Raw genomic sequence first — 17,292 nt, 5'->3', positions numbered from 1 at the left:
AGGGCAGGGAGGGGCTTCCAGCCTGCGTCCAGGGCACTTGGCCTATACAGGGCAGGCACAGCAGGGGGCCTCCAGCACTCTGTCCCCAAGGCTCCTTCTCCCTGTCTGCCCCCTGGGGCTCCTGCAGTTTGCCGTGAGAAGTGTGGAGCCAGCTCAGGGGTGAGTCTGCACACAGTGTGGCTGCCTAGGAGAGAGAAATTAGGTCCCTCCAGCCCCAGAGCTGGGGCCATCCTCCAGCTGGGGTCACCAAGGTGGGAGGTACAAGACCAGCCGCAGGAACATAATAGCTAGTATGGTTTGGGCTTACAGGGGCTGAAGCTTACACAATTTTGGAGACCCTCTTAAATATATATATAAAATTATAAATACCTGTCTAGAATCAGAAATCACAACAAATCCCAGGAGGCTCAGGGCCCTGAACCCGTTTTTCAACCCATTTTGGCCTCTTAAACAATTTGCCAAAAATGCCCGTGGCGAAAGCTCCCCACGGCACCTGTGTGCCCCAACCCAGAACGTGCCACAGCTCTCAGGGACTCCCAGCTTCCACCAGCTTCACACACTGCCCAGGAGTGCCCTTCCAATCATGGTGACAGTGATGAAACTAAGGGTAATAATGATGTCCTAAGGGGCTGATACTAGAGGGGCTTTATCTGCACCATCTAAGTACTCTGTGAATTAATTCATTTAATCTGACCCCAACCTAGAAGTTAGGTGCCGTATCCATTTGAACAGATGAAGAAACAGAGGTCAAGAAGCCAGCCCAAAGTCACACAGTCAGGATAAGAACCCAAACAGCCTGGCATTGGTGCTAGTGTTCTCTGTGACCTCTCTGGAGGGTCTAGAAGAGTTTTCTCTTCCTGTGAGACTCCAGTGACCTCTCTGGAGGGTCTAGAAGAGTTTTCTCTTCCTGTGAGACTCCAGTGACCTCAGTGACCAAGCATTAAGTAAAACTTGTTCTCTCTCTCTTTTTTTTTTTAAAAAAAAACTTTGGTACCGAGGATTGAACTCAGGAGTACTTGGCCACTGAGGCACATCCCAGCCCTATTTTGTGTTTTATTTAGAGACAGGGTCTCATTGAGTTGCTTAGGGGCCTTACTTTTGCTGAGGCTGGCTTTGAACTTGTGATCCTCCTATCTCAGCCTCCCAAGGTGCTGGGATTACAGGGATGCATCACCATGCCCCACATTAAGTCCCCTTTGATAACCATTCATACATCCCACCCAACTGCCCTGAGTACACTGGGAACCCAGCCCTGACAGAAAACGGGGTCTCCTGACTGCCTCTCCTTCCCAGGGCTGGCTGGCAGGGGTATGGGAGAAGCAGGTCCTAGAGATGGTTGGGCCTGTCCCAAGGAGACCTCAATGGTGGGGACTCCCATTTAGACTGCCCCTGGCATGAGAAGGGACCCCTCTCTTGTGAGCTGTTTGCTCCCTACAGGGCAAGGAAGAGGAGGCACCATCCAGGGGCACTATTGGCCTGTCAGCAGGTGGGGCGAGGCTGGCCCAATGGCCAGGGACCAGCCAACCCTGCCCTGCGTCTCTGCTCCTGCAACCTGTGGCCTGGTCCTCCCCCTCAGGCCTCCTCCGGTGTCTGCCACTTCAGGTGCCAGACACGGAAAGCCACATCTGTGCTCCATCCTCATTATTTATGTATCATTATTTAAATCACTTTAAACCAATCACTTTCTTTTTATTTAGCTTCATCTACAGCCATATTATCTGTGAAATCAGGGGTTTGATGAACTAATTACATATCTATATTTTTTCTAATCCACATAAAAATAAATACATAATATTAAAATTTGAAATTTAGTTCCTCACACTCGTCGAGGCGGTCAACAGTGCCCAAGGCCAGGACAGAGTGCAGGCTGCTTCTGGGGAAGGCTTGGCCCAGGCGGGGATGGGGGGAGACTCCATCAGAGTGGTCAGGGAGCTGAGGAGCAGAGCCTGGACGCTGGGCAGGGAAATGGGAAGAGGCAGAGGTTTCGAGAAGACTACACAGAAGGTGTGGTTCGGTTCATGGGCTCAGACCAGGCTAAGCTCTTTCCTCCTTATGGGCTGGAGTTTGGGCCTGAGAGCTCTTCAGCCATCTTCCAGCAAATTCCTCCTGATGAGAGCAGGATACCGGGGCTGAGCACGGGAGTGGGACTCCAAACATGGCAGTAGCTGTCATCTCGGCCACTGTCTTGCTAGGAGGCAGCTAGGGCTCTCTGGGCCTCAATATCTCTGTGTACAGAAACGGTGGAGGAGCTCCATCCATCAGCACGCAGCCCCGCTGAACACTGGTGCAGCCTGGTGCTCCTGGTGACAGGCCCCCTAAGTGCCCAAGTACCCCCTTGGACCTCTTCCCCTTACACCTGCTCCGAGGCCTTGAGTGGTGTCTGGGGTGCCAAGGGGAGACAGGGCCATCCTGTGTGACAGCTATAAAATTAGATAATCAGCTAATCACCAGCAAATTAGCATCCCATCTTTACATAGAACAAATATAGTATTTACGTAAAAGTTGTTAGGAGTTTCTCTCTTTTTAATTAGCAGAAATAAATGCAAAATGAATGGTAATTAGGCAGCTGATGGATTCGGTAGTACAATTATGCCGGCAGCGGTGCCCCAGTCCTTAAACACTGCGTGCTCCGAGGAATCAGAGGAGCCTATTTATATAATTTATTTATAAAACAAAGTTAGCAGGAACAGAGGAGCAAGGCCTGGCACGGCGGGGGGAGGGTCTTGGCTGCAGGGGCAGAGCCCTGGGAGAGGAGCTAGCTGAAGCGCCCAAGGCCTGGCGGGAGGGGGCTGCTTGGCACTGGGCTGTGCAGAGCACCACCAAGGCCCCCACGTGTCTATTTCAGGCCCAGCATATGTCACCAGGAGCTGGGAGGAGCCAGGAGCAGCTGTCCTCGTCCTCCTTCCTGTCTGTCTCTTCCTCTTCCCTGGTTGCCACCTCTCTCCTCTCGGTGGGCTCTAGGCCTTCCCTGAGCGCTTCTCTGCCGGGCACCTGGGGTGAGTGCCAGATCATCAGAGCAGCTCTGCCGTGGGAGTCCAGAGGCAGGAGCCCGAGAGGAGGCAGCCCACAGGAAGTGACGCTAGTTGAGTTTTGAAGGATGCACAGGAGTTTTCTGAGAAAGCAGGAAGGAGCAAAAGGACCTGCCTATGGAAAGCTGGGGAGGCAGGAAATGGCACTGTGTGGCACAGTGAGGAGCAGCGCCTTGGGGCTGCGGGGGCAGAGAATGAAGCGGGGTCTTGGATGCCGGGCAAAGGAGTTGGATTTGATCCAAGATGCCACAGAAGAGTCGGAACGAGGGAGCGGGCAGCCTCTTCCCACTTGCAGTTCTTTTCTTGGTTTCCCCTCCCCCACCCCAGAGCCAGAGCGAGGACCAGGTCCACAGGCCATTAGAGGCAGCTGGTCCAGCTCAGCAGAGCGAGCGCTGAGCAGGAGGCTAACCTGATTACAGGAACAGGAGGTCTGTCTGCGAGGGAGGGCTGGCGGGGAGAGGGACTCCGCTGAGAGTGAAGGGAAGGGGCAGCTTCCTTGGGTCCTCTGACTAAGGGGACCGTCTTCCCTAGAACAGAGTCCTCTGCCCTGTCCTGCCTGGAGGACAGGAGCCAGCAGCGCCTGAGATGCTGTGTCAAACCCCAGCTGTACCCCTGCCTCGTGCTATGACCTTGAAGAGCCACTGGGCCACATGTTCTTGTCTCCAAAACAAAGGCCTGAAGCAGCATGGGGGAAGGGCAGCAAATCTGGCCCTCAGCCCCATCATAGGGCTTTATGGGCCTGGGTTGCCAAACTTTCAGGAATCTGGGCAAGGCAGGCACTCTCCAATTTGCCACAGTCCCTGCCACTCCCTCTTGCCTCACCCCAGTCCAGTTCCCAAGCTGGTGTGGTCCCTGCAGACAGCCCAGTGGAAACCCCTGCAAGATGACTGGGTCCTTCCAGCTGACAGCCTGTGACCTGGTTTGGGCAGACTGAACACCCAGGGCGGGTGGAGATGGAAAAATGGCTGGTAGTCAGAGTCACTTTTTAGCCTTGCAAGGGGGTAGATGGAGTCACAGCCACAGGCAGGCTGGGGTGCCTCTGCCAGGGCACCCAGCAGTCCCTCCCTCTAGTGGCTGCGAGGACTCAGTGTGCCCACCCAGCCCTGGGGGCATGTGAAAGCTCAGAGAAGCATCCCAGTCAGAGTCCCAGGTGGCATCTGTGACCGTGACTTAAAACATGGTGGGCTTTCTCAGAGGGAAGCTGTCACACTTTAGTAGTGCTGACCACTGTCACGGGCACCTCCTGTACCTCGCAGACCCAGCCAGGACCAGGAACGGTGCCTGTGTTGTCAGTGGCTCTCGGGGACATGCTCTGAACTTGTCAGGGAAGCCCAGATCACAGGGCACCACTTCTCCATTCTGTACGATGTGATCCTGCCTTGGGCCAAAATCAATAGAACTCTCCACCACGATTGTTCCCCAGAACAGGGGCCCCAGCCCCTGGAGATGACATTCCACCCACAGCGAGTGCCGGGGGTGGGGGTGGGGGTGGGGGGCTCCCTTTATCCAGTGACCTCAGCCTGAGAGCAGGCAGCAGCTGAGGTTGGGGTGGGGCGGGTGGTGACATGGGAGGGCAAGCCAGGGGCTCAGGCTGCCTCTGCGCCTCCCCAAAGACACGCCCGGTGCAATTCATCAACTGGTTTTCAGGGCCGTGAGAAATCAATGGCGTTTGTGCTGCAAACTCATCATTAGGACAGGAAAACTCTGCAATGGAATTGATTTGTTTAAATATAATAACACGATTTAACAGAGAACTGTGGGGGTGGGGAAGGGACCCAAGCAGGAGAACACGGCGAGACAGCTCAGACCCAGGGACAGGAGGTGGCCTAGAATCACCTTCTGGGGCTGCTCCACCTGCCCCACAGGGGGCCGGGTGGATGTGCGCTGTAGCCCTCAGCAGTCTGGGGATGGCCTGGCTGGTCACTGCCATGCTGTTCTTTGGAGGTGACTTTGTTTGGTGCATATCAGTTGCACCCAACCAACCCTTATCAGGCCCCGGCTCTGGTCCAGACACCTGTGTGGGCCGGGAGGCCACAGGATTAACAGCACAGAAGACGCACATGGGGATAGGGTAGGCTTCCTGGGGTCTTAGACGGTGTGAGAGAGGCGTACAAGGACAGGGTGAAGGTCAGTGGGCAGAAATGGAAGGTCTCTTCCAAGAGCGGGAAGAACCCCCTTGAAATATGGCCTCAGCTCATGGATAAGGTTCCTGTCTGACCTGATGATGACTGATGAGAGCTGATTTTATTGATCCCTACAATGTTCTAGGACACTGCAACTATTTTACATCTGCCACTTCACTGAATCCTGCTATCCTGTAAAGGAGGGACTATGATCACCCACATATCACAGATTATCCCACTGAGGCTCAGAGAGGTCAGAAGGACTGCCCTAGGACACACAGCTAGTCAGTGATGGTGCTGGGATCAGACGCTCGTATTTACCACCCCAGAGTCTGGTCCTTGCCCACTGCAATCTACAGTCAGCTTGAGAATGAGCCACCATGTGCCTGGGAGAAACAGATGGCTCCTCCCTGCTCCAGAAACTGAGGCATGAGATGCACGGGGCAATTTCCCAGCAGCAATTCAAGGTGTGTCTGAGGAGGGCATAGGGTAGCCCGTGCATCCACACGGCCTTCTGGTCCTGGGCCCTGCAGCCCTGATGAGGCTGGAGTGCTGGCAGCCTGGAGCTGGGCCTGGCACTCGGGGGGCACAGATGTCCTGGCACCTTGTGGGAGGAAGGCCCAGGTAGCTTGAGCAGCCTCACTGAGCTCACAAGGAGCCTTCATGGCAATCTCCGAATTTGGACCCTCTTCCTGGTGACTGTGAGTGGGAGGCTGGGAAAGGATTTTAGAGGCAAGAAGGTGACGAGGCCTGATGGCTGGCAGGAGTGGGGTGGCCAGTGGGACACAGAGAGGGTTCAGGAGGTCAAATGCACTACTGGGCTCTGGGGGGAGGGGGAGGGAGGTCTCAAGGACATCTAGGCTTCTCCCCTGCACTTGGGGCTTTGGGTGCCCAGCTCCCCTGGAGCACCAGCCACCTGCATCAATAGGAATTGACCCGAGACTCTAGGGAATAGCAGTCCCTCCCCCCAGGAAGCCCCGACCTGGGGGAGGGTGCTGCTACCCGTGGCTGACACCAACTCCATTCTGTCCCCTTGCTGACCTTTCTCCTTTGTCAGCAGCACACTCCATCAATGCCCCGGAAGGGCCCGTGCAATCCTTCCTGCCTGCCCTGCCCAGCCCGGCGCTGGGGCAGGGGCTCCCCTCTGCCATCCGTCTTTTAAGAAAAGAGGTTTCCAGAGTTCTCTAGGGAGCTAAGAGTAGGGCTACCAAAGCCCTCGTGCAAAAGGGAAGATGGAGGCCTGGTGAGGGTGGCCCAGGGCCCACCGTCCACAGCAGGTCAACAGCAGGCACAGCCCCAGGCACAGAGAGCCCAGCAGGCAAGATCCAGGCCCTTCCTGCTAGAGAGGGAGGGAGAAGAGGAAGCTGGAGAGGCAACTGGAGTCAGGGCTGGGGGTGGACGGGAGCACTGATGTCCGGCTAGGGAGGCCAGTTATCAGGTGTGGGCACCAGCAAGCCCCCCGATCCAAGGAGGGGTCAGGAGGGCTCAGAATTGGAGCCAGTGCATTCAGACCCCGCCAACATGGCCACCATCCTGGTTTGCCTGGGAGAGAGAGGTTTCCAGGATCTGGAACATTTGGTACTAAAACTGGGATGGTCCTAGGCAAACCCAACTGGCCGGTCACCCCAGCAGGGCTGATTCTGAGTTCTGGTTTTGGGTTCTACCATTTTCAGACTCCATGTGGCCCCTGCACGCCTCAGTGTCCTCATCTGGAACACAGAGTTGACAAGGGTGCCTCGCGTGTGGTCACCAGGAAGGCTGAATGCAGTAATGTATGCCAAGTGTCGACACCTGACACCGAGAACTCAACCAGCAGCAGGTGGCCACGGATACTGCCACCAACTGCAGGACCTGCCTCACTACAACCGAGGCCCAGTGACACGGGCCCACGCTCACCCGTACCAGATGCTCTTCTGAGTGCTGCACATTTGTTGTAACCGAACCCTCATGACACTTATAGGCTCGGCGCCATGATCGTCCCCTTTTCAGGTGAGGAAACCAAAGCACGCAGAGGCCGCTCCACATGCCCAGGCTCCCGCAGCTGGCAAGTCCAGAGCTGGAAAGCCACTTCTGTTTCCACTGGGCTGACTCCAAAGCCGGCCAGCCCCTGGATGAAGGCCAGTGTCCACAGGCTTCTGGTCACACTGACCCAGCCCCCAAACTGGACAAACACAGGCTGGGCAGGCACGCCAGGCCACTCAGGAGGGGCACAGGGAATGGAGCAAGTGTCCCTGACTTGGGGGAAACTGAGTGGCCAATTGTTAGCTTGGGTCTTCAAGACCTTTCCTTCCTACCCAAATACATCAATCTAGTGCATTAGGTTGCCAGCGTGTGTTTACACAGCAACAGAAAGAACAGCCCGAGACACACGCCTGCTCCAACTGTGCAGGGCCTCCACTCTGGCCATGCCGCAGGCTCAGGTGAGGATGCTCATTTCAGAGATTACAGGTTGGCTGGGGAGGTGGCTCCATGGTGGAGCACTTGCCCAGTATGTGCGAGGCCCTAGGTTCAATCCCCTGCACAGCCAAAAAAAAAAAAAAAAAAAAAAAAAAAAAAACCCAGGTTAGAGGCCAGCAAGGTGCAATTCCATTTCTGAACCCAGGCTCATTTTGGCTGAAGTGGCACCAGGGCAGGATGCCACACTGTGTGCACTGGGCCCAGTGCAGGTGAAGGGAGCAGCAGAGGAGGAAGGGCACAGGCCCCTCTCCTGGAGTCCGGGTAGCTCAGCAGAAACCAGCAGCTCAAGGGAGGGTCCCAAGCGTCTAGGGAGATGGCAGCCACCTGGACAGGAAATGCGTACAGGGAGTCCGGGCACAGAGGCTGAGGTTCAGGCAGGGCACACTGCCCTGACATCCCGCAGACAGGATGCTTGCAGAGACCCAGACCCAGGCTCAGAAGCCGCAAACGCAAAGCCACTCCTGCTTCAACCCCTAGGAAGCCCCGGGCACAAGGGACCATAGAACACTCGCAAACACTTGGTTTCTAGCACCCAGGAGAAAGGTCGCTGAGGCAGGCAGGACTGGCTGGGCAGGGGCCCCAGGAAGCTGGACCTGGTTATTTTTAGCCTCTTGATTTTAGAGGGAGGAGGCTCTTCTCCTTACCAGGTAAATGTCAGGCCACTGGCGGATCCAGCCGATGAAGGCAGCGGGAGCCCAGGAGGGAGACGATGCCAGAGGCCTCCCCCCCACACACACACACCTGGCTTGGTGCAAAAGGGGGGCTGACCAGGGGTCTGGGTCCTGGTTACGAGTCTTGGCTTGGCTGTGTGACCCTGGCCCGGTCTTATGCCTTCTGTGACTGTGCTTTCTGTCACTGACACAGGGCCTAAGCCCATCTGATATTATGAATGTGATGTGACTCAGGGGTCATGAAGAGGCCTCTGAGTTGAGGGAGACTCGCCGCCCTCCTGTGGGGTGGCTGCCGTACTCTTCCAGAAACAAATCCTGGCTTCCTGAGCAGGAACTGGGCAGCCCCAAGCTGGCGCGTCCTGTGCTGGCGGCTGTGCAAATCGCCGAGGGGACTTGCGCAATCGCGGGTACTCGAAGTCCAAGGAGCTGTCGCTGCTGCTCTGCTGATAGGAGGTAGGTGAGAGGAGCGGGCGGGTCAGTGGAGACCCAGCCCGGCCACCGGGAGGGGCCACACCCTGGGAGGGCAGCAGGTGCCTACGGGGCCTGCAGAAGACTGTGGGCCTGGCACCAGCACAGGAGGCTCCAAAGGGCACTCTGTCTGCGTCACAGTCTGAGCCCCGCAGCCTTGTGGGGGGGGGCAGACTCCCTGGCAGGAGGCAGTGGCCGGTCACAGGAAGGACAGGGGAAGCCCAATTCTCTCAGTCCACCCCCGAGCCCTCTCCATAGGTGGGTCAGCCCCGGGGGCCTGCTGCTTCCTCCCAGGCTGACAAAGCCGAGAGTCCGAGACTGACTCTTGCCAGAGAGAAGCCCTCCTTGGCCAGCTGCCCACCAGCTCCTGGGGGAGCCCTGTCTGCTCAGCCTAGGACCCTGGTACCTGCTCACAAGTCCCCAAAGGCAGACCCTTCCACCAAAGCACCAAGTGCTCCTGTGGCTCCAGGTGCCTGGAGCTCAGAGGAGATCTGGGGGAAACTGAGGCAGAGTGGGTGGTAATCTGCCCCGGGGACATTTAGCAAGTTAGAAAAAAACATTTCCAACTTCCTTCTTCTGCCATCTGGCCTCCAGGGGGCATCTGCACCGCCTTCCTTTCACCTCTGGCTCTTGGCCCTCTACCCAGCCCGCAGGTCGGCCTCTGTCCAGCTCGCGGTTCAGTTCATGGTCTGGCTCCTTCCTCAGGGCCCAGCTGCAGACCCACCTCCTCCAGGAAGCCCTCTCTGATTGCTGCGCCCTCAGAAGAGCTGCAAGCCACTTGCCGGATATGCTTCTGTGGTTTTCCCAGACTGCAGGCCAGCTGGGCACTCCAAAGGTCCTTGGCAGAGGGGGCTGATGAGGACACGGTGGACTCCGACTTCCTGAGTCCACTTTCCTTCCTCACCCTCTTACACCCTGACAGCTCTCAGACCAGGCCTGTGGTCCCAGGCTGTCAGCTAGATGGATGGGGAGAAGCCTGTTGGTGGCAGGTCTGGCTGGGGCAGTCACAGGAGGCGGGTGAGGGAGGCGGTCACCCATGCAGCTCCCAGAGCCCACTGAGTGGGTCTCCACAGATGCCCTGAACTTCCACGGCCTCCTCGCTGCGTCCCCAGCCCCCTGGAGTTGGTGCTGACCACCACAGGTGCTCTCCCCTGACAGCTTCTGCACCCGCGTGCCCTCAGCGTGGTTTAGGGTCACAGCATGCCCCGCTGAGAAGTTGAATGCCATGTGGAGTTACTGTGGGGTGCACCCTGCCCTCTCCGGGCCTCAGCTCCCCACCTGCGCTCGAGGGGCCTTGACTGACCAACATCTGGAGACCATTTCTCTCCACGAGGGAGAGTGGCCACCAGGGCTTAGCTAGGACTCAATGAAGATGTTACCCTTGCAGCCCCACCTGTGATGCGAGGTCATCAAGTCTTTGGACCCAGGGACACAGGACATGGGCAAGGTTGTTCTCTATTCCAAGAGTTTGCCTCATGGATTAAAGGCAGACAAACTCCGGGGCTTGGGAGAGGTGGTAAGAAACCTTAGTGGGAGGGGGAGTAGCCTGCCATAACACCCACGGAGCACTTCACAGCTTGTCACACCTAGGTGAGTGATGACATGCAACTGGGGAGGCATTCCCAGGATTCTGGGAGAGCCAGAGACACAGACTTGCCTCCTTGGGAAGGACACCACTTGCCTGAGCTCTGGTCTCCTATGTTCACCATGAAGCTGCTGTGTGTCTCCAGGCTAGTCTCTGGATGTTTCTGATCCCACCTAATCACTAAACACTCTAAGCTCCGAGCTGATGTCAGGCCCACAGGGGTTGTGGGTGGAGTACGGGTATAGATGGTGGCAGAAGCGGGTGGCACTCGGATACCCACCTTCATGTTTCACTCTTTGGGGAGGCTGGCATGTCCCTCCTGGTAGAGGGCTCCAGTGCTTGGTCAGGAGAGAGGCTGGCAGCAGCCCAGTGGTGCCAGGAGGTGTGGCCCCTGGAGCAGACACGCCCTCCACCCCCGTCTCTGGGCAGGCCGAGTCTCAGGCTGGGCCCCACTTCACCCTGGCCTACCAGTGGGCTGAGGCTAACCCTCCTGGCTTGAGCTTGGAGAATGAAGGCCAGGCCCTGGGCCCGGCCTCAGGGGCCCTCCAGAGCTGCCTCAGCTCCTGCTTCTGGGATCATTTCCTGCCACCTCGACTGTCCTGCGCCACCCCCAAGTGATGCAGAGACCCCAGGAAACCTCCAAGGAATCCAGCACACCTCCGCCTCCTCCAGGCAGTCTCCCCGACCTCTTCCTGCCCCTTCATCTGCTCCCCCATGAGGGCTCCCCTCCAGCAGCTGCGCACTTGGGCTCTGTGAGTTCTGCCCAGGCCTGGGCTGCGTTCACCCAGCTCCTCCTCTGCCACTCACTTTCAGACCAGAGTGGAACACAGTGCCGAGACCAAGGAAATGACCCCCCACCCGGCTGTGCGAGTGAACGGTCACCCAGTGACCATAACAGGACCCATGAGCTGCAGTTTGACTTAGCGGGAAAAACACACATTTTACTACCAGGTCAAGCTGTGCTCCACCAACAGCCCCATGACCCTTGGTAGGTTTCCTAATCCCTCTGTGTTCTGTGTTTCCTCATTGTCCCCCTAGTATAACCCCGCTTCACCGGGTTGTTGACACCCTTGAAGACGGCACTTTGTGACCCCTTGACCTGTCCTCTCTGAGCAATAAACAGCTCAGAGAGAGACAGCGACTTATCCAAAGTCACACAGCAGGTCTGAGGTGAGACTGAGGCTTAAATAAGTCCCACTCAGAAGGCCTGCCCAGAGGCAGCCTCACCCTGCTGCCCCAGAGGGGCGTTCCCCGCTCAGGCAGGAATGAGCAGCAGCCCGTGGACTATTTGCAGCTCCAGCCAGGGGTGGGGGTGGCCAGTTGGGGCTGCCAGCAGAGGGGCCTGGGCTCTAGGCAACACATTCCAGGCCGGGGGAGGGTGGTGCGCATTCTCAGCTGGCGCCCAGGAGTGACAGGCGCACCACTTGCGGACCCTGGAGCCCTAGGCTGGGCCCGGTCAGGCCCTCTGTGAGTGGGCTCTGGCACTCAAGGTCTTAGCAGCCAGCCCCACACCTGCCCCTGTGACCCTGAAGGGTGCTGACTGACAGGTGATGGCCCTGCAAGCTGGCAGCATGAGGCCGCGTGTCAGGGTCTGGTGGAGCAGAAGAGGAGGGCGCCCCCCGCGCCCCGGGCTGCCTGCAGAATGCTGAGCGGCAGCTGTTTGGAACCACCTCCTAGGGGACCCAAATGCAGCCCTGTTTTCCCCACCATTTTTTCCTAAATGACCATGTCACTATGTCCCTGCCTGCTCCAAGTGACCACAGCCCCATGCAGCCCACAGTGATGCCCGCCACTTGTCTGCACGCTGCAGACTGCTGTCCATGCTCTATGCACTGCCGTGCGCCCTGCCCAGGGACCTCAGTGACCTCCTCACAGTGGTCAGGCTGGCCCTGCTCTCCTTCCTTCACAGACATGGACACGGGCACAGAAAGCTTGTCACTAATCTGAGGCCGCAAAGAAAGGAGTGGCAAGACTGGAATCATCCCGAGGCCCAGGCCCAGAGCCTGCACCCCTAGTCACAGTAGTGTTCCCTCATTTATCCACCAAGTGTTTGAGTGCCTTTTATAAAGTGCCAGCTACACGGAACAGCTGGTCACTCCCCTGATGTGTGTCTCTGTCCTCTGAGTCCAGCCTTTTCTGGCTGTTACTTTCCAAACCAGCTCGGGCTTCTCTCCTTGCCGAGTGTGTGACTCCCCAGGCTTTGGAGCCCCATTTACCTGGCTGTCCGCCGCCTGGCTATGTGAACCGAGCCACGTTACCCACAGGCCAGGGCAGGGCTGGGGGCCTACCTCCTTTATCTGGCTGGCCCTCAGGGGCCCACCAGGGCCCCCTCAGTCTTCCAGGTACCTGGGGCTGCTCCTGGACCAGAGGTTGGAGCCCTTTAACAGGAGGGAAAAGCCAGTCTCCCCAGAGGGCTGGAATGTGAGTCTGTCCCAGGGTGGAGTCCAGGTATGGTCTCTGCTGTCCCCATCCACACCCCGTCCCACGTGCAGCCCAGGAGCTTGGAGTGGGGGTTGCACTTTTCTGAGCCTCTGTTTTCCATCCAGCAAATGGGAACAGGGCCTCTCAAGGGCTCGGAGGAGGGTCAGATGGAATGTGGAAGGGGGTTGCGCTCTGGCAAGAGCCCCACAGAGCAAGGGGACGTTGAAGGTACCTGGAGGAGGAGCCGGAGTCAGTCAAGGCTCCTTGGCATCCAGCCCGTGGGAGTGAGTTTGCCAAGAAGAGCGAGACGAACAGGCAGGGGGCAGTTAAGACAGAAGGCTCTGCAAATAAAACACAGCCGGCCTCAACTCACGCCCAGCCCACTCCTCACACATCTACCTGGCCTGGTGAGTTAGGAAAAGCACGAAAAATAGAGCACAAGACATGCAGGAAAGGGTTGGAAGGAAGACAGGGGCAGGCCAGGGGAGTCCTGGACACCATGCCTGATGGAAAGGCTGCAATCTCACCCTAGCTGAAGTCTCTGTCCTGGCTGCTTGGGACAAGCTGGCCACACCAAGCCTCGGCTGCAGGGAGGCGGACACCGATGCTCCGGGAGCAGCGAGGCTCACAGAGCTGAGGGGCACTTGCCCCAGGCTGCCGAGCCTCTAGGTCAATGGAGGAGGCTGTACACAGACATGGTTCTTTTCACTTAATCCCACGACTACTACGCTCACTCCACACAAGGCTGGCTTCATGGACAGTTGCCCAAGCTTACAAAGACCCCACTCTACTGTCACCATCTTGAAATTCCTAGTAACTTGTGCACAATGGACTCTTCGATCATTTTCCATAGGGCCTCCCAAGTAATGGAGCTGGTCCTAATTCTAGAAGATTCCTCTGGGCAGATGCAGGCACAAAGGGCTGTAAATGAACTCTCACGTCTCTGGGCATTGCTAGAACTGGGGCCGCTGCTAGATCTTCCTTCTCCTTAAGGCCCAGCTAACTGTCACCTCCCGGGTCAGGCCTAATCCCAGCTAGCTGTGCGGGGAGGGGGGGGGGTCCGCGCAGTGACACTGTAGCAGATTAAAGAGCCTGCTAACAGGTGTGGGAACCCACCTGCCTCCCCCAGGGCTATTCCAGGACTCCTAATGACCCTGAAGCCTCCTGCTAGCCACGTTTCCAAAGGACAATCCCAAGGACACTTTACCAAGGGGTCTCAGAGGAAAAGTTTCTAGATCATGCTAGACAGCAGGCCTCAGAGGACAACCCATCTTTTTATTTGCAAGAAAAGGACAAATATGCCCGGGGAATACTGAGCCAGGAGGAAAGCCCAGGTAACCCCAGAATCTTCTTGGGGAACCTCTCCAATTCAAAGTGGCCCCTCTAGGAAGGAGGGTGGGGATTGGATCTAGGGGTGCAGTGGGGTTAATGAGCACTAATCCTGGACCTGGCCCTTCCTGGCTCTGGGGCCCAACCTCTTTGTTTCCCTATCAGCAAAGAGGGCCTGTTCCTGGAGGGAGATCACTGGATTAAAGAGCACAAACCCTGAGAGCCAGTGGCCTGGCCATGAACCCAGCCCAACACTTCTGAGCAGGTGTCCTGGAAACTCACCTAACATGCTGTATCTGTTTCCTGTCTGTGGGGTTCTGTGAGGCCTCCCTCTTGGGCTTCTCAGGTGGGATTCAGAAAGCGTGTAAACAGTGGGCCAGTCTAACGTGATTGGTGTGCCAAAATTCAGTGCCATGGACCCCCGAGTGCCCAGGAGTCCACAGGTAAAGGCACTGGCAGGGATGACGCGGGTTGGGCCTGGTGGCGCACGCCTGTCATCCCAGAGGCTGGGGAGCCTGAGGCAGGAGGATCCCAAGTTCAAAGCCAGCCTTAGCAACCCCACGAGGCCCTGTCTCTAAATAAAATACAAAAAAGGGCTGAGGATATGGCTCAGTGGTTAAGCACCCCTGGGTTCAATGCCTGGTGCCAAAAAAAAAAAAAAAAGAATGGTTCAGACCCCACTGTCTTGGAGAAGACAGCGGGGTCACCTGTTGTGCCATGATTCAGAGGATGCCCAGGCCCCAGGAGGCTTGGATGGAGTCCCCAGGGGATGAGGAACAAGGACAGCACCCCACAGATGTCCCATGGCAGTGCCTACAACCGTCCCACTGAACCCATGACCCGTTTTCTTATGAGAAAAATAACTCCAATTCATTGAAGCTGCAAAGCACCGGAAATTGTTCCCAGCAGCCTCCATCTTGAATCCTCATGACCACCCATGGGCAGCAGAGGGGGAGCGCTCCTGTTTCCAGAGGAAGCCCCGGGGGCGGGTGGAAGGCAAGAGCTGGGCCTTGCTCAGTCACGTGGTCAGCCCCCCCAACACACCCACAGAGCTTCAGCCTTGGCCCAGAGCTGCTGGCGCCCGGCACCATGTTGACATGGATGTGAAGGAGCTTGCATTTGCACATCTGCGTTCGTACCTGTGCGCGTGGCCAATCAAGCCTGTGTGCATGTAGACACGTCTGCACACATGTGCAGGCATGTTTGCAAGTACGCGGTCAGGTGCACACCTCTGTCTGTTTGCACACAGCCATGACTCTGGGCAGAGAGGCCTTGGGTGTGTGGGAGGACATGGTGGCTAGTACCCCCTGACTTACCACCCTCAATGGCTCCCGCTGCCCCCGGGACCCACGTCCCAGCCTGGCCTTGATGGCCCTTCACAATCCCCTGTGCCAATTCCTTCCTCCTCCTGCCAGCTCCCCACTCAGTCACTGCTCCTCTCTCCCCACACTGTGACTCACTTTTGGGTCATCTACCAGACTTCCCCCCTCTAACCTCCGAGACCTGTCTTCCACTGTAGAGGGATGTCCCTGCTTTGGCTGGATAGTCTGACAGGCCCCTCTCCCTGCACGTGGTGCCTGCATACAGTAAGTGCTTAATACAAACTTAGGAAACTGAACAAGATGGGTAAAAATGGAGAGAGCCTTACCCAGCCAGCCTACTCCGTCTCTAGAGGGGACTCTGGGTATCACCTCGGAGGGACCTCACAGGCCAGGGCTGGTGGAAGCTGTATGGCATCCACTGAGTCCTGACCAACCCCCAGGCCAAACAGCAGCATTGGAAGAGGTCCGTCCTTTTGCCTTAAGAATGGGACCCAGCACTTCTGAGAACACTGATGATGTCCTGATCCCCACTCTCAAGAAGAAGCCAGGGAGGGGGCAAGGCCAGAGGCAGGGTGGGCCAGGGCTCAGGTGCCTGGCACTCTGGTGCACACAGACCTGGGCTCGAACCCCCGGCTTGGTCTTGGGCAAGTCACTTCCTGACCACAAGGCTCAGGTTTTCACCTACGCCATGGTGACGATGATAACTAGCGCCTCCTGGGGAGGTCACCAAGATGAAAGGTCATAACCACACAGGACCCAGCACACCCAGATAGATAAGTACCCGAGCATCAGAGGGCATCACCATCACCATAATCTCCATCACCATCATCATTAATTCTATGTACTCGATAAGAAAACCGAGGCGCTCAGCACTGGAGGGACCGGGCTCCCCGAGGCTATGCTGGGAGTTGGGAACAGAATAAAAGCAAATGTCCCAGTCCGGGGCCAGGGCCCCCCTGCCCTCCACTGCCTGGCTTGGGAGACCAAGGAAGAAGTGGAAACTGGCACTCAGCCCTTTCCCTCCTGGCTCTCCAGTCACCCTGAATCCCACCGCCCACTCTGGGGGCACCCCGTGCTCCCCGTCCAGCACACACTGGCAGACGCACAGACCCGGGGGCCGTTCCGTCCCACTTACCTGCTGAGGTTTCTGCCAATGGACCAGGACTCAGGTCGCGGGTGAAGGGGACGGTGGCCCCAGCCCTGCTATATCCAACACAGTCACTGCGAGTCCTATGGGAGAGAGGGGAGGGGACAGTGAGCTTCAGGGTCGAACCCAGGGGCAGCCCCTCAGTCCCTTACCGACCTCTCGACCCCATCTGCCTGGTCCCTCTGGCCATCTCCTGGTAGACCAAGCTGGCCCACCAAGGGGAAGCTGGGCGCTGCCCACCCACTCCCAAACTTCACATTCAATGCCCTGAACCAGCCCCAGTGGCACTGCCCTGCGTGACAGCAGCAGCCGTTAGCACAGCACAGCCTCCTGAGCCCACCTCTGGCGTGCCAGGGGCACACTTCTGAGTCCTTCGAAGTCTCACTGGCCTTTGAGAGCCTGCCCAGATGCTTCTGTGGGTCCCCTCGGACCTGCCCTGCTTTCTCTGCTCACCCCCAGGCCAGCTTTGGGCCTGGCTGGGCCTGTCTCCTCCAGCTTCTGCAAGCTCATTCCCCTCTTACGATGGAGCCCCTGGTCATCAGGAATGAGGTCTAGTTAGTGAGAACCAGAGCCGCTTGGTGAGGGTGGACGGTAGGTGGTGGGAGGAAGGTGAACTGAACAGGGTAGGCCAGCCATGTGCCTGACATCAGGAAGCCCCCTGAGGCCTCCAAAGCATCCCCCATCCTTCTTGCTGTCAGAGCCCAGGGAACGGGTCAGTTTGGCGAGAGGACAGACACTTG

General features: G+C 57.5%; 1 protein-coding gene across 5 annotated transcripts in view; it reads right to left on the bottom strand.

Annotated features, from left to right (window-relative positions):
- The window catches only part of ZMIZ1 (zinc finger MIZ-type containing 1), a 175,170-nt gene extending 158,533 nt beyond the window's left edge, over positions 1-16,637 (bottom strand). For 4 of the 5 annotated variants that reach the window (XM_081268295.1, XM_081268299.1, XM_081268298.1 and 1 more), the window contains exon 1: positions 16,541-16,637. The gene's annotated coding sequence lies outside the window, so the exon portion shown is untranslated. The remainder of the gene's footprint in view (positions 1-16,540) is intronic. The other variant, XM_081268296.1, reaches the window with a different exon arrangement.
- Positions 16,638-17,292: the final 655 nt, after the last annotated feature.

Source organism: Spermophilus citellus, assembly GCF_964194105.1.
Source record: "Spermophilus citellus genome assembly, chromosome: 15".
NCBI classification, from domain to species: domain Eukaryota; kingdom Metazoa; phylum Chordata; class Mammalia; order Rodentia; family Sciuridae; genus Spermophilus; species Spermophilus citellus.
The sequence above is the reverse complement of the archived record's forward strand: the minus strand, read 5'-3'. Positions and strand labels throughout refer to the sequence as shown.